A 13,292-nucleotide genomic window follows, 5' to 3' on the forward strand; every position below is an offset into this window, starting at 1 on the left:
TTTTTTCTATCTCAGTAAATGATACACTTTTCCAGTTGTTCGGGTGACCACTTAAGGAACTAGCCTTTATTTTTAATTGCAAGTATAACCTAATCTCTTAATATTTTGATTTATCTCACTTTTAGGATTAATCTATAAACTAGGGCTTGATAGATAGCACAGATTAATACATTTGTCTTTCATGTGGCCAAACTGGGTTCAACACCCCAGATCATTATATGATACCCTGAGTGCTTCCAGGGGTGATTCCTGCATAAGAGTCAATAATAAGCCATTCTACTTTTAGTAACATAATGCAAACTACTAGTTTTCCATTTCTGAAATATAAATATTTGTCTTTTAATATGTTTATATTCAAATGGTTGGTTATTTATATACATATGTGAGTTTATGTGTAATTTTCATCAAAATATGCATTAGCTTCTTGACATTATTTCTCCTATTCCATCTTTATTCCTATTCCATCTCCTCCTATTCCATTCCAAAGCACATGCCTTAACAATGGCATTTTATTGGTTAATAAAAATGCTTCAATAGTTTTGAATTTATATTGAGTAGCATAGGGTTCCAGAAAACTCTTCAAAGCTCTAAATTATTGTATGACTCCCTATATATATCACATAACATTAAATAATCTTCTATATACTATAGGGTATAATTTTTTATCTATTTTTTTTTACTTTTTATTGTTTTCAGACTCGGACTCTATGGAGTTTCAGGAATCAAAACCACAACAATCACATGCAAGACAAAGGCTGGACTGTTCCTCAGACAGGGAAGTGCAGAGGCTTGAAGACTGTCTTGAGGCCAGGGATACAAACCTGGTTCCAGCCCCTTAACTGTAAGATTCTGAGGCCATGGAAACCTCTCAACATCATCAGCACCATTACTTCACAGATGCTGCATTTTTTTTACAGCCTCCATCCCCCATAAAGAAATTAAACATATTTCACAGGGACTAATTTGACCCTGCAGATAACAGGGTATCTTATACATGAACCTCACAATTAGGTTCATATATTAAGGTTCATACTCGGGAGGCTTCAGTGAAAGCTACACAGACCTATTAAACCGCTAGATATACTAGAACTCTCCTGCAGAGCAAGGGTTGAAGGCTTACTCTCATTCCAAGCATATGTGAGACTTCACACTAGTATGAATTCCCCCATGGCTATTAATGTTTAAATGCTTAGCAAAGGTCTCCCTACATATCTTCCATGCTTACTAATGTTTCTCTCTAGTATATTTATTTTTGCCATAGCTGGCAGGCTAAGGAGATAACTCATGGCTCCACACTCAGGAATCACTCCTGGTGGTGCATGAGGGACCATCAAAGTCCATTAGTCACATGTAAGGCAAACATCTTTCTAAGTGGAGTCTAGCTCTGATCTCACCATTATTTTAATATTATTATGTGCAGTAAAGCTTTAGGATCAAACTATGTTGTTCCCACATTTCTGACATACATGCTCAAAGGTAATTCCTAGCCTCCACTCAGGAATCACTTTGAGTGGGCTCTGGGGACCCTATAGGATGCCAGAGATCAAACTCAAATCAGTGGTGTGCAGGGCCAATAACTTTCTAGCTGTAAAACCACTCAGACTCTTCAAATATAAGTGTTACATATATTATATAAAACATACATATATCATATAATATAACATATAATATATATTTGTATATATATACACATATACACACACATATATATATATGGATTGAGGATGAAGTGAAGGCCTTCCTTAGCATACTCCTAACATGTATAAGGTTTTTCTCCAGCATGAATTTTCTTCTGCTTAGTAAAGTCTGAGGGAGAAATGAGGCCTTTTTACACTCCTGATATTTATAAGGCTTATCTCCTGCATGAAATTCTTGTGCCTAATAAGGTCTTAAGGATAATTGAAGGTCTTCCCATGCTCTTCACATGTATATGCTTTTATTCTTTATAAATCTTCTTGAGTAAAAAGGCTTGAGTATTGAGTGAAGCCCTTCCCACACTCATGACATGAAAAAGTTCTCCTCTATTAATTTTCTTGTGAACTAAAAGGATTGAGAAAATGCCTTTCCACACTCTTGACATGTATATGTTTTCTCTCCAGTATGAATAATCTAGTGACTAGTAAGATTTGAAGATCGAGTGAAGAACTTCCTACACTGCTGCTGATATACATAAAGTTTTTCTCCACTATGAATTTTCCAGTGTCTAATAAGGTGTGAGGGTCCAACAAAGGCCTTCTCATACTCCTGGCATATATAAGGCTTTCTCCAGCATAAAATTTCCTGTTTAAAAAAGACTTGAGGATCTAGAGAAGGCCTTCTTATATTTCTGACATAAAAAAGGCTTCTCTTGTGTATGAATATTCATATACACATAAGGTGTGAGGGGGTAAGTGAAAAACCTTGCCACACTCCTGACATGTATGACATTTTTGTGTACAGACTTACTTAGGGTCACTTGGGTGTGATGGTTGACCCAGAGCATGTCCATCTTGATGACAGCCAGAGATTATGTGCACTGTAGATGTTTAAGGGAACATTATGGTGACTAGCACATAGGCAGTGTTGCATTAAGCCCTTAGGATGGACTTGGATGGTGGTTGAAGGCCTTTCTCTGCCATCCCAGGCCACGTGGCTCTGCAACCCCCATTCAGCTGTTGTGGCCCAGGTTTAGGTGAACGGCAGAATCAGACTCATCCAGAGACAGGCATCAGGAAGTATCAGCTGTATTCATACTGTATCCACCACATGTGTGGCCTATATCATAACCAATTAAGCATTCAGCCATTCTTAGCTAGCCCTGCGTCTTAACTCCTTTCAGCCATCTTCCCTTTGACCTCCATGCTGGCAAAAGACCAAAAGGGCTTGATCCCCTGGGTCAAAGCCCTTATATAACCTTCCAAGACCACTCTCCGGAATGGGAGGGGTCTTGCAGGTAAGGTTACATGTAATATCCAGTTCCCAAGACCCCTCCCAGAAATGGGCAGGTCTCAGGTAGATACACATAAATCCAGGGTGGAGTTACAGGCAGTACCACCCCCCCCGCCCCCACATTGTCTACACTCAGGCTGCTCCACTCCATAAGGAATATGCTTTTGAGCCTAATGCTGTGAGTGGCTCGGAGCAAACACTACTGCTTGTCTACCAAGGGCACCACCATCTCGAATGTCTGAGCATAGGGACTGGGTGGAGCAAACTCGGGTGCTGAGCCCAATAGATGGCGACTTCACAATGAGGATGATCTCTTCACTCTTTCCTTCTCCAAAACAGATGCCCACTGAGTCCTCACTCCGAATAGAATGCAGACAGCAAAGTTCCCTCCAAACTGTTTCCCACAGTACTGGATTACCCTCGTCCCAACGGGCCTGGTTTCTTCCCATCTCACTCCAAATTGGAGATCCAGGTACAAGGGCTAACTGCTGAAATGTCATGCCCTGGACATTATATATTCACAGTTGTGAATATATAATATATAATAATATATTATATATAATATATATTCACAGGTGAATATATAAAGTTGTGACTATATAATGAATTGTGAATATATAATATATAATATAATATCCACAGTTGTGAATATATAATGTCCAGGATATGCCATTTCAGCACTTATATTAATATATAGTATGTTATAATATGTTATAATTATATTTATTATATTATAATCAAATCATACATCACATCATAATTATATATGTTATATATTATTAATATATAATATTATTATAATTAACATGCTATTAATGCAATCATCAATTCTGCATCAATTATCAACATTAATTTAATTAATAAAATATTGATTGGTATTAATGTATTAAATGATTAATATGTTGTTAATATGTTAATGATATAGATATAGTATATAATATATTATATTATATATCCACACATATCCTTGTGGTCTGCATTCTACTGCTCAAAGGTGCTGGTATGTCTCCACCATCACGTCCCTGTAGAGCTTTCTCTGAGAGGTGTCCAGTTATGATTACTTCTCCGGGGAGAAGCTCACAGCCACATCAAAGAAGATCACCATGTCCTGGGAACAGGACATCAGACGGTGTGTCCCCATCTTCTCAGGAGTGGATTATGCCCAAAGAACAACAGCAAGGCCCTTGCAGAGAAGTTCAGGCAATTCCTGAACTGGTAAGTGAATACTTGCCTCACCTTGACTTGAATCAGGTGATCCAAACCGCTGGAAGTCTCCAGATCATGGAGAGATGAAACGAGGAGAGGTCTCAGGAAGCAGCTGTCTCTCTGCTCCCTGCTTCGCATGAGCCACCTCAGCATTTACTACTGGGGGCGGCTCGTTCCACAGGCAACAGAACCAAGCAATCCGAACCGATTGTGACGTCCACGCGTCTCATGACATTCACTCATCCACATGACGTACAATGCTCCCATCACCTGGTACCCAAACCTAGTGCCCAGTGAACCCGTCATTAGGCTCCCAAGTTTCTTAATGCCGGATCGCTGCCTCTGCTGAAGCCCCAAGAGGAATTCTTTCTTGATATTATCTGCCCATAGTACTTGGGTCTCCATCACACCCCATTTTCAGCCACTCCGCAGAAACCGCCGACACTTGCAGATCCAAGACTTCATCATCCATCTTTTTTACCCATCATTGTATATAGATTGTTGTCAATAGAATACTTCTAAGAGAAGGTCTTGCCATAGTTTTCAGTTCATAGAAGAAGGTTAGTGGTCATCTTATCAGGAAAAAATGGAAAACACAAAAGGGAAATAACTAAGAATAAATCTTTTGATTTTGCAAATTGACTTAGGGAAGACATCTAGCATAAACTATTTTTTAAAATATCCCAGACATTATAAACAACTTTGTAAACAATGGTGTTCTAATATAAATTTTAAAAAATTAAAAACACCCTATAGTAACCTTTAAACATGCCTTAAATAATATATTAACGCAACCATTGTAATAATTATGGTCAGTGACTATTAAAATATTCTAATAGAGAATTCTTGCCAGTGACATGATTGATAATTTATCTGCCCACCACTGTAGTATCTTCAAACTTTTAAGAACAGTTAAAAGAGGTGGAACAATGTTAATTATCTTTTTGAAAGAGGTCATTAACAAAATACTCTTTTATTTCTCTAATGTATTTCTCTACTTTTAACAGTTTGGGAAGCCTTAATTAGGTTTTGATATCCCATCTCTTGTGATCTGAAAACAAAGTCAAGATAATGGTAGTAGTCTCATCCTACCATTCATTGATTGGTTTAGAGATGAATATGTAAGCCAATTTTGAATAACAAGAATGAGAAGCCTGCTAAAGAATTCTGGGAAATATAGTCAGTCCTACATAAAGTAAAATATATTTTTTCTCACTGAAAATTGTTGGTATCTTCGACAAATAGATGGATCTGCAAAAGCCATTTTACAATTAAAAAATAATTAGCCCTATGGATATGCATTAGTAAGTGAAAGGAAAACCAGTAGAAACAAAACCTCTCTGAATAACATACTTAACTTACACAATTTTTTTCAAATCTAAAACTATTTTATCTCTGATATTTCTTTATATTGGGAATGATATTTTTCTCTATTGAAGCCAGTTAGTTACCTATAGCATAAACTGTATAATCTATATCAAGTTAGGAGATGGGGGGGGCATTAGTGGTGGAAATGTTGAGCTGGTGAAAGGAGTGTTCTTTGTCATAGTTAAACCAAACTAGAAATATGTTTGTAATCATAGAACTTAAATAAAACATAACTTAAATAAAGATATTAAAATTAAAAATTTAGTAAAAAAGAAACATACACAACAATAGTTTTAAAATTGCATTATTAAGTTACAAGAAGGCACAAAATCTGTTTATTCACAATGCTTTAAACTATAATTATTTTAATGCCTGCTCAGAACAGATAATATAATGCAAAAGAAAATAAATTCAGAAAAGATAATATAATGTGAAAGAAAATATGGCCACTGACTTTTTTCCAGGTAGTCTGTTTTGGGATGATAATTCTGTGGTATTCTCTGAAAGAATGAAGAAAGTCCTGCCTCATCACTGACCTTTTATAATTATCTTCAGGTCATCAAAATGACCAAATTTCATTTAGGCTAGTTTGGGGGCGGATTTCACTAAAGTTTTTTGGAGTAAGTGCAGACACCCTCCTTTCATAACTTTATTCTTCCTTCCAGAAGGCCTGGCAGCTGTGGTCATGCCCTTAATATCATAGTATCAGTAATAGTACTTTTAGTTTCTGGACATCTTCTTTGTTTGATACTCTCATCCCTATAAGAACTCACCAATTTAACAGAATGGACAGTTAACAATGAGAGTTTACTTAATCTTCTGCCTTTGTATTAATGATTTCACTGGAGATACAATTTTTTTTACAAATGTGCTTACTACATTTTCTTTTTTCTCTTTTTTTAAACTTTCTTCTATTTTTTATATTTTTTATTCTATCATTTTAAATAATGTTGCTTTCACATATTTGGAAATGAATGTATTATGATCAACTATGTAAATAAAAAGAAATAATGGGATCCCTTTCTGTATTTTCCCTTTCTATATAAATCCACAGAAACCCAGTAGCACACCCTACACTCTCAGACAGAAATGACTCAGCTCCACTACTTAACATTATCAAACTTCCAAGCCACCAAATATGTTTCATATAAACAAATGGACCACATGATTTATCAACATTTAAAAGTACCTTCTTCCTATAGTACCAAAGCAAGTCTCATGGGAAAGCTACATAGTAATCTACTAAGCTTCATAAGATTAAACAGTAACATAGAAAGCTCAACTGACATCAACCATAGCTTCATAACATCAATCGTTAGTTACTGATTTTAAGAAAACCATAAAGAAATATAAAAAATATTTCTAATTTATCCTGGCTAATCTAAGATTTTATAATTCCATTTGTTTTTGTGTTGTATCAATCAACATAAATTAAAATTTTTGTAACTGCAAGGAGGCAGGGTAGGGTGTGTGTGGAGAATTGGGAAAATAGTTGAGGTCACATGCTAGTGGGATTGATGTTTGAAAATTTAGTGCCTGAAATGATGGCATTATGCATAACTATGCTTGAATAGAAAATTTTTTTAAAGAAAGAAAATGTTGCAGCTGCTTGAATGACTCATTCTCTCGTTTCCTATCTAGGTCTATGTGCTGTTTGACTTTGTATTATCAAATATTCAACTTAGGAGTATAAGTATATTCATTCAACAGATGTTTAGGGAAAATAAGGTACATGTTTAAGACATATGCTTTATATAGGAAGTCTCTGGTTTAATCTCTGATATTATGTGATCCATAATTTTCCATATACAACCCTAAGGGACCCAGAACAATGCTGATTCAGGCCTTCAACTTTCCTAAAGATTGCTACCAATTAATGGGTGCCAGAGACAAGAAATCTTGGGCTCTTCATAGATCACAGTCCAAATATTAAAAGAAACAGTCTCCAGGACTCCTGAGTTTCCTGGGAGACCTTACCGAAGAAAAAGACAAAAACTTGTGATATTACACTTCAATTAACCTAGGGACAATATGGAATATTGGTGAAATTCAAAATATGGTCTTTAATTATCATGGTGCTACTATTAATCATGGTAAAAAGAAGTCATGACTAAATAACATATAAGAATGTCACAGAAATCACAAAAACAAATATTAATTCAATTTTATGAAAAATGAATAGCATAGGAAGCTGGAATGGTGGCACTGATCAGTAAGGTGTCTGTCTTGCAGGCACTAGCCTAGGATGGATCAGGGTTCGATCACCTGGAGTTCCATATGATCACCTAAACCAGGAGCTATTTCTGAGAGCATATCCAGGAGTAACCCCTGAGCATCACCGGTTGTGAACCCCACCCCAAAAAAAAACAAGACCAAAAGAATGGCATAAACTGAAAAAGCACAAAAGGCTACATGATGTGGAACACTTCTTTGAAGTGATGTCATTTGTATTAAACAACCAGAAATTAAGAAGAAACATAAAGAGAGAGAAAATATTTTAGAATGGTATTAAGTTGACTTGGGAAAACTATGATAGTATAAAAAAAAGTATGTAAGAGAAGAACCAGAAATAACATATACAATCCTGTAAATAATGAGTATCAGAATAAGAAATCCCATCTTCAGAAGTACATGCTCATATCTAATAAAATTTAGTTCAAACTGCAGAAAGAAATAAAAATTGTGTAACAATTAATATATATGCCGACTCTGACTTTGGTTCAAGTTATTTTGAGAGGTTTTTGCCTTCTGTCCTTCTTTCCTCATAAATCCACCCACAACTGGCAAATGTTCTTCCCCTTGAAAGACATTGCGGTCCCCTTTTTGTGACACCAGGCTGGGAAAATCCATGAAACTGCACCTGCCCAATGGGGCACGACTGAAAAACTGTGAGTGCTGCCTGTGTGTGTCTGTCAAATGTCCTCTTGTGTGAACCTTTTGGGAGTGGGCAGAAAAGAGTCTCTGCTTCGCTAGGCGGCCGTGCGCTCTTTCTAAGAAAAGAACACCATCACAACAAGAAGAAAAAATAACACTAAGAACTGTGCTGGATCACAGAAGCAAGCATTTCTCCCCGGACTGTCTTCTCTGCTGTGTGAGGCTTCATCCAAGGAGGACTCCCCTCCTTTAGAGGCAAGTCGGCCCATCAAGAAAGGGTGGAGACAGAGGAGTGTGCCGCCTGCATCATATAGCCAATGAATACTACCACAACACGTAGAAAAACCCACAATACAAGTGTGACAATATGGAAAAAACGCAGGCCAGCATCACACATAGAGAATGAAGATGACAATTCTGATGACCAGATAATGACCAACCAACAAATCAACTTCTCAGATAAGGACTATAGACTAGCAATATGGAAGATCCTCAAGGAACTCAAAGAAACCATGAATCGAGTTGAACAGAACACTAATAAGAACCAAGAAAATATGAAGACAGAAATCACAAAATTCCAAACTGAAATAACATGTCAACTAACAGGCCTGAAAAACTCAGTAAAAGAAATGAATGACAAAATGGATAAGCTCTGGGACAGAGTATCAGAAGCTGAGAATAGACTTGGTGCTGTGGAAGATGAGATACATAACAATTCCATACAGCAGAAGAGATTGGAAAAAAACTTAAAGCAAATGAACAGACAATGGAAAAAATAGAAAAAGAATGGGAACAGATGAAAATAGAAGTCTATGATAAGCTCAACAGAAAAAACTTAAGAATCATTGGAGTCCCAGAGACCCCAGAAGAAAATTTCCAGGAAGAATCAATGGTCAAGAACATCATTAAAGAGAAACTTCCAGAGCTAAAGAATATATGTGATCAAATCCTGCATGCTCGAAGAGTACCAACCAAAAGAGACCCCAGAAAAACCACCCCAAGACACATCCTAGTCACAATGACAAATCCCACAGATAGAGACAGAATTCTGAAAACAGCAAGATCAAAAGGGGAAATTACATTCAAGCAAGCATCCTTGAGATTTACAGCATACCTGTCACCAGAAACACTCAAGGCCAGAAAGCAGTGGTGGGATATTGTGACAAGACTGAATGAAATAAATGCTTCACCTAGAATACTGTACCCAGCAAAACTCACTTTCCGCTTTTACAAAACACACCAGACTCAATATAAAGTTGGCATTAAATCCCAGGACAATTCTTCCTTTCAACGTCAATGGACTAAATGCACCAGTTAAGAGACACAAAGTGGCTAAATGGATCAAAAATTCAATCTAACCTTCTGCTGCCTACAAGAAACACACCTGAATAGTCAGAACAAAAATATTTAATACAATTGTTGAAAAATCTGAAAAATAATATCAATAACAACACAATAATTGTGGGGGACCTTAATATGATTTTGTCAAACTGGATAGGTCAACCAGATTGAAATCAACAAGAATATACTAGACTTGAGGAGAGAAGAGTCCTAGTGAATATATATATATATATATATATATATATATATATATATATATATATAACACTCAATCTCCAGAAACCTGGATACAGATTCTTATCCAATGTACATGGAACATTCTTCAGGATAGACTACATGCTGGCACATAAAACATACCTCCATATTATCAAGAGAATAGAAATTTTGCAGACTACCTTCGCTGACCACAAGGCTCTGAACTTATTTGTGAATTACAAAGGGACTCAGAAGAAAATCTTTAACACCTGGAAGTTAAACAGCCTCATACTGAATAACCAGTGGGTCTGAGATGAAATCAAGGAGGAAATCAAAAGGTTCCTGGAAACAAATGACAATATAGACACAAACTATCAGAAATTATGGGACACAGAAAAAGCAGTACTGAGAGGAAAATTTATAGCTTTGCAAGCACACATTAAGAAGGAAGAAGGACCTTACCTGAGTAGCTTAATGACACAGCTCATAGAACTAGAAAGTGCTCAACAAAAGGACCCAAAAATAGGGAGACAGAAGGAAATAACAAAGCTGAGAGCAGAAATCAACAAAGTGGAAACCCAAAAATAATCTGAAAGATCAACGAAAGCAGAAGTTAGTTCTTTGAAAAAATAAACAAGATTGATAGACCACTGGCAAATCTAATGAAGAAAGAGAGAGAGAATCTTGATAACTCTTATTAGGAATGAAAAAGGAGAGATCACTACTGATATGACAGAGATTCAAAGGATAATCAGAAACTACTTTGAGAAACTCTACACCACTAAAAACGAGAACCTAGAAGAAATGGATAAATTCTTGGACTCTTATAATCTTCCATGGTTGAAGGAAGAGGATGCAGCATATCTAAACACTTCCATTACCATTGATAAAATTAAAACGCTAATCAAATATATGCCAAAAATATCCATCCAGGCCCAGATGATTCACTAATGAATTCTTTCAAACTTTCCAAGAGGAACACTACCAATCCTGGCAAGACTCTTTCATGAAACTGAACAAATGGAAACACTTCCAAATAGCTTTTATGAAGCCAACATCACCTTGATACCTAAACCAGATAGAGATGCTATGAAAAAAGAAAATTACAGACCAATATCGCTGATGAATGCAGATGCAAAGATCCTCAACAAAATCCTGGCAAATAGGATTCAATGCCTCATTAAGAAGATCATCCACTAGGATCAAGTAGGTTTCATCCCAGGAATGCAAGGATGGTTTAACATTCATAAATCTATCAACATAATACACAACATCAACAACAAGAAAAATAAAAACCACATGATCATATTAATAGATGCAGAGAAAGCATTTGATAAGGTCCAACACCCATTCTTGATCAAAACTCTCAGCAAGAAGGGAATGGAAGGAACCTGTCTCAATATAGATAAGGCCATCTAACACAAGCCAGTGGCAAATATTATACTCAATGGAGAAAAACTAAAAGCCTTCCTTCTAAATTCTGGCACAAGACAAGGCTGTCCTCTCTCACCACTCCTATTCAACATAGCACTGAAAATACTTGCTATAGCGATTAGGCAAGAAAAGGTATCAAGGGAATCCAGATAGGAAAGGAAGAAGTCAAGCTCTCACTGTTTGCAGATGACATAATTCTCTACTTAGAAAACCCTAAAGACTCTACCAAAAAGCTTCTAGAAACAATAGACTCATATAACAAGGTGGCAGGCTACAATATTAACACACAAAAATCAATGGCCTTTCTATACACCATTAGTAATAAGGAAGAAATGGACATTAAGAAAACAACCCCATTCACAATAGTGCCATACAAACTCAAATATCTTGGAATCAAGTTGACTAAAGATGTGAAGGACCTATACAAAGAAAACTATAAAAGTCTGCTCCAAGAAATAAGAGAGGACACGTGGAAATGGAAACGCATACCCTGCTCATGGATTGACAGTATTAATATCATCAAAATGGCAATACTCCCCAAGGCATTATACAGATTTAATGTGATTCCTCTAAAGATACCCATGACATTCTTCAAAGAAGTGGATTAGGCACTTTTGAAATTCATTTGGAACAATAAACACCCTAGAACAGCTAAAGCAATCTTTGGGAAAAATAATATGGGAGGAATTACTTTCCCCAACTTTAAACTTTACTACAAAGCAATAGTTATCAAAACAGCATGGTATTAGAATAAGGACAGGCCCTCAGATCAGTGGAATAGGCTGGAATATTCAAAAAATGTTCCCAATCATACAATCACCTGATTTTTGATAAAGGGGCATGTAATCCTAAATGGAGGAGGGAAAGCTTCTTCAACAAGTGGTGTTGGCACAACTGGCTAGCCACTTGCAAAAAATTGAACTTAGACCCCCAGCTAAAATCATGTTCAAAGGTAAAATCCAAATGGATTAAAAACCTCGATATCAGACCCAAAACCATAAGGTATATAGAACAACACGTAGGCAAATCACTCCAGGACATTGAGACTACAGGCATCTTCAAGGAGGAAACTGCACTCTCCAAGTAAGTGAAAGCAGAGATTAACAGATGGTAATATATTAAGCTGAGAAGCTTCTGCACCTCAAAGGAAATAGTGCCCAGGATACAAGAGCCACCCACTGAGTGGGAGAAACTATTCACCCAATACCCATCAGATAAGGCGCTAGTCTCCAAAATATACAAGGCACTGACAGAACTTTACAAGAAAAAAACATCTAATCCCATCAAAAAATGGGGAGAAGAAATGAACAGACTCTTTGACAAAGAAGAAATACAAATGGCCAAAAGACACATGAAAAAATGCTCCACATCACTAATCATCAGGGAGATGCAAATCAAAACAACAATGAGATACCATTTTACACCACAGAGAATGGCACACATCACAAAGAATGAGAATAAACAGTATTGGCGGGGATGTGGAAAGAAAGGGACTCTTATCCACTGCTGGTGGGAATGCCGTCTAGTTCAACCTTTATGGAAAACGATATGGATATTCCTTCAAAAACTGGAAATCGAACTCCCATATGATCCAGCTATACCACTCCTAGAAATATACCCTAGGAACACAAAAATACAATACAAAAACCCCTTCCTTACACCTATATTCATTGCAGCACTATTTACCATAGCAAGACCCTGGAAACAACCAAGATGCTCTTCAACAGACGAATGGCTAAAGAAACTCTGTACATATACACAATGGAATATTATGCAGCTGTCAGGAGAGATGAAGTCATGAAATTTTCCTATATATGGATGTATACGGAATCTATTATGCTGAGTGAAATATGTCAGGGAGTGAGAGAAAAATGTGGAATGGTCTCATTCATCTATGGGTTTTAAGAAAAATGAAAGATATTCTTGCAATAATAATTTTCAGACAC

The sequence above is a fragment of the Suncus etruscus genome, chromosome 16 (genome assembly GCF_024139225.1).
Source record: "Suncus etruscus isolate mSunEtr1 chromosome 16, mSunEtr1.pri.cur, whole genome shotgun sequence".
NCBI lineage: Eukaryota > Metazoa > Chordata > Mammalia > Eulipotyphla > Soricidae > Suncus > Suncus etruscus.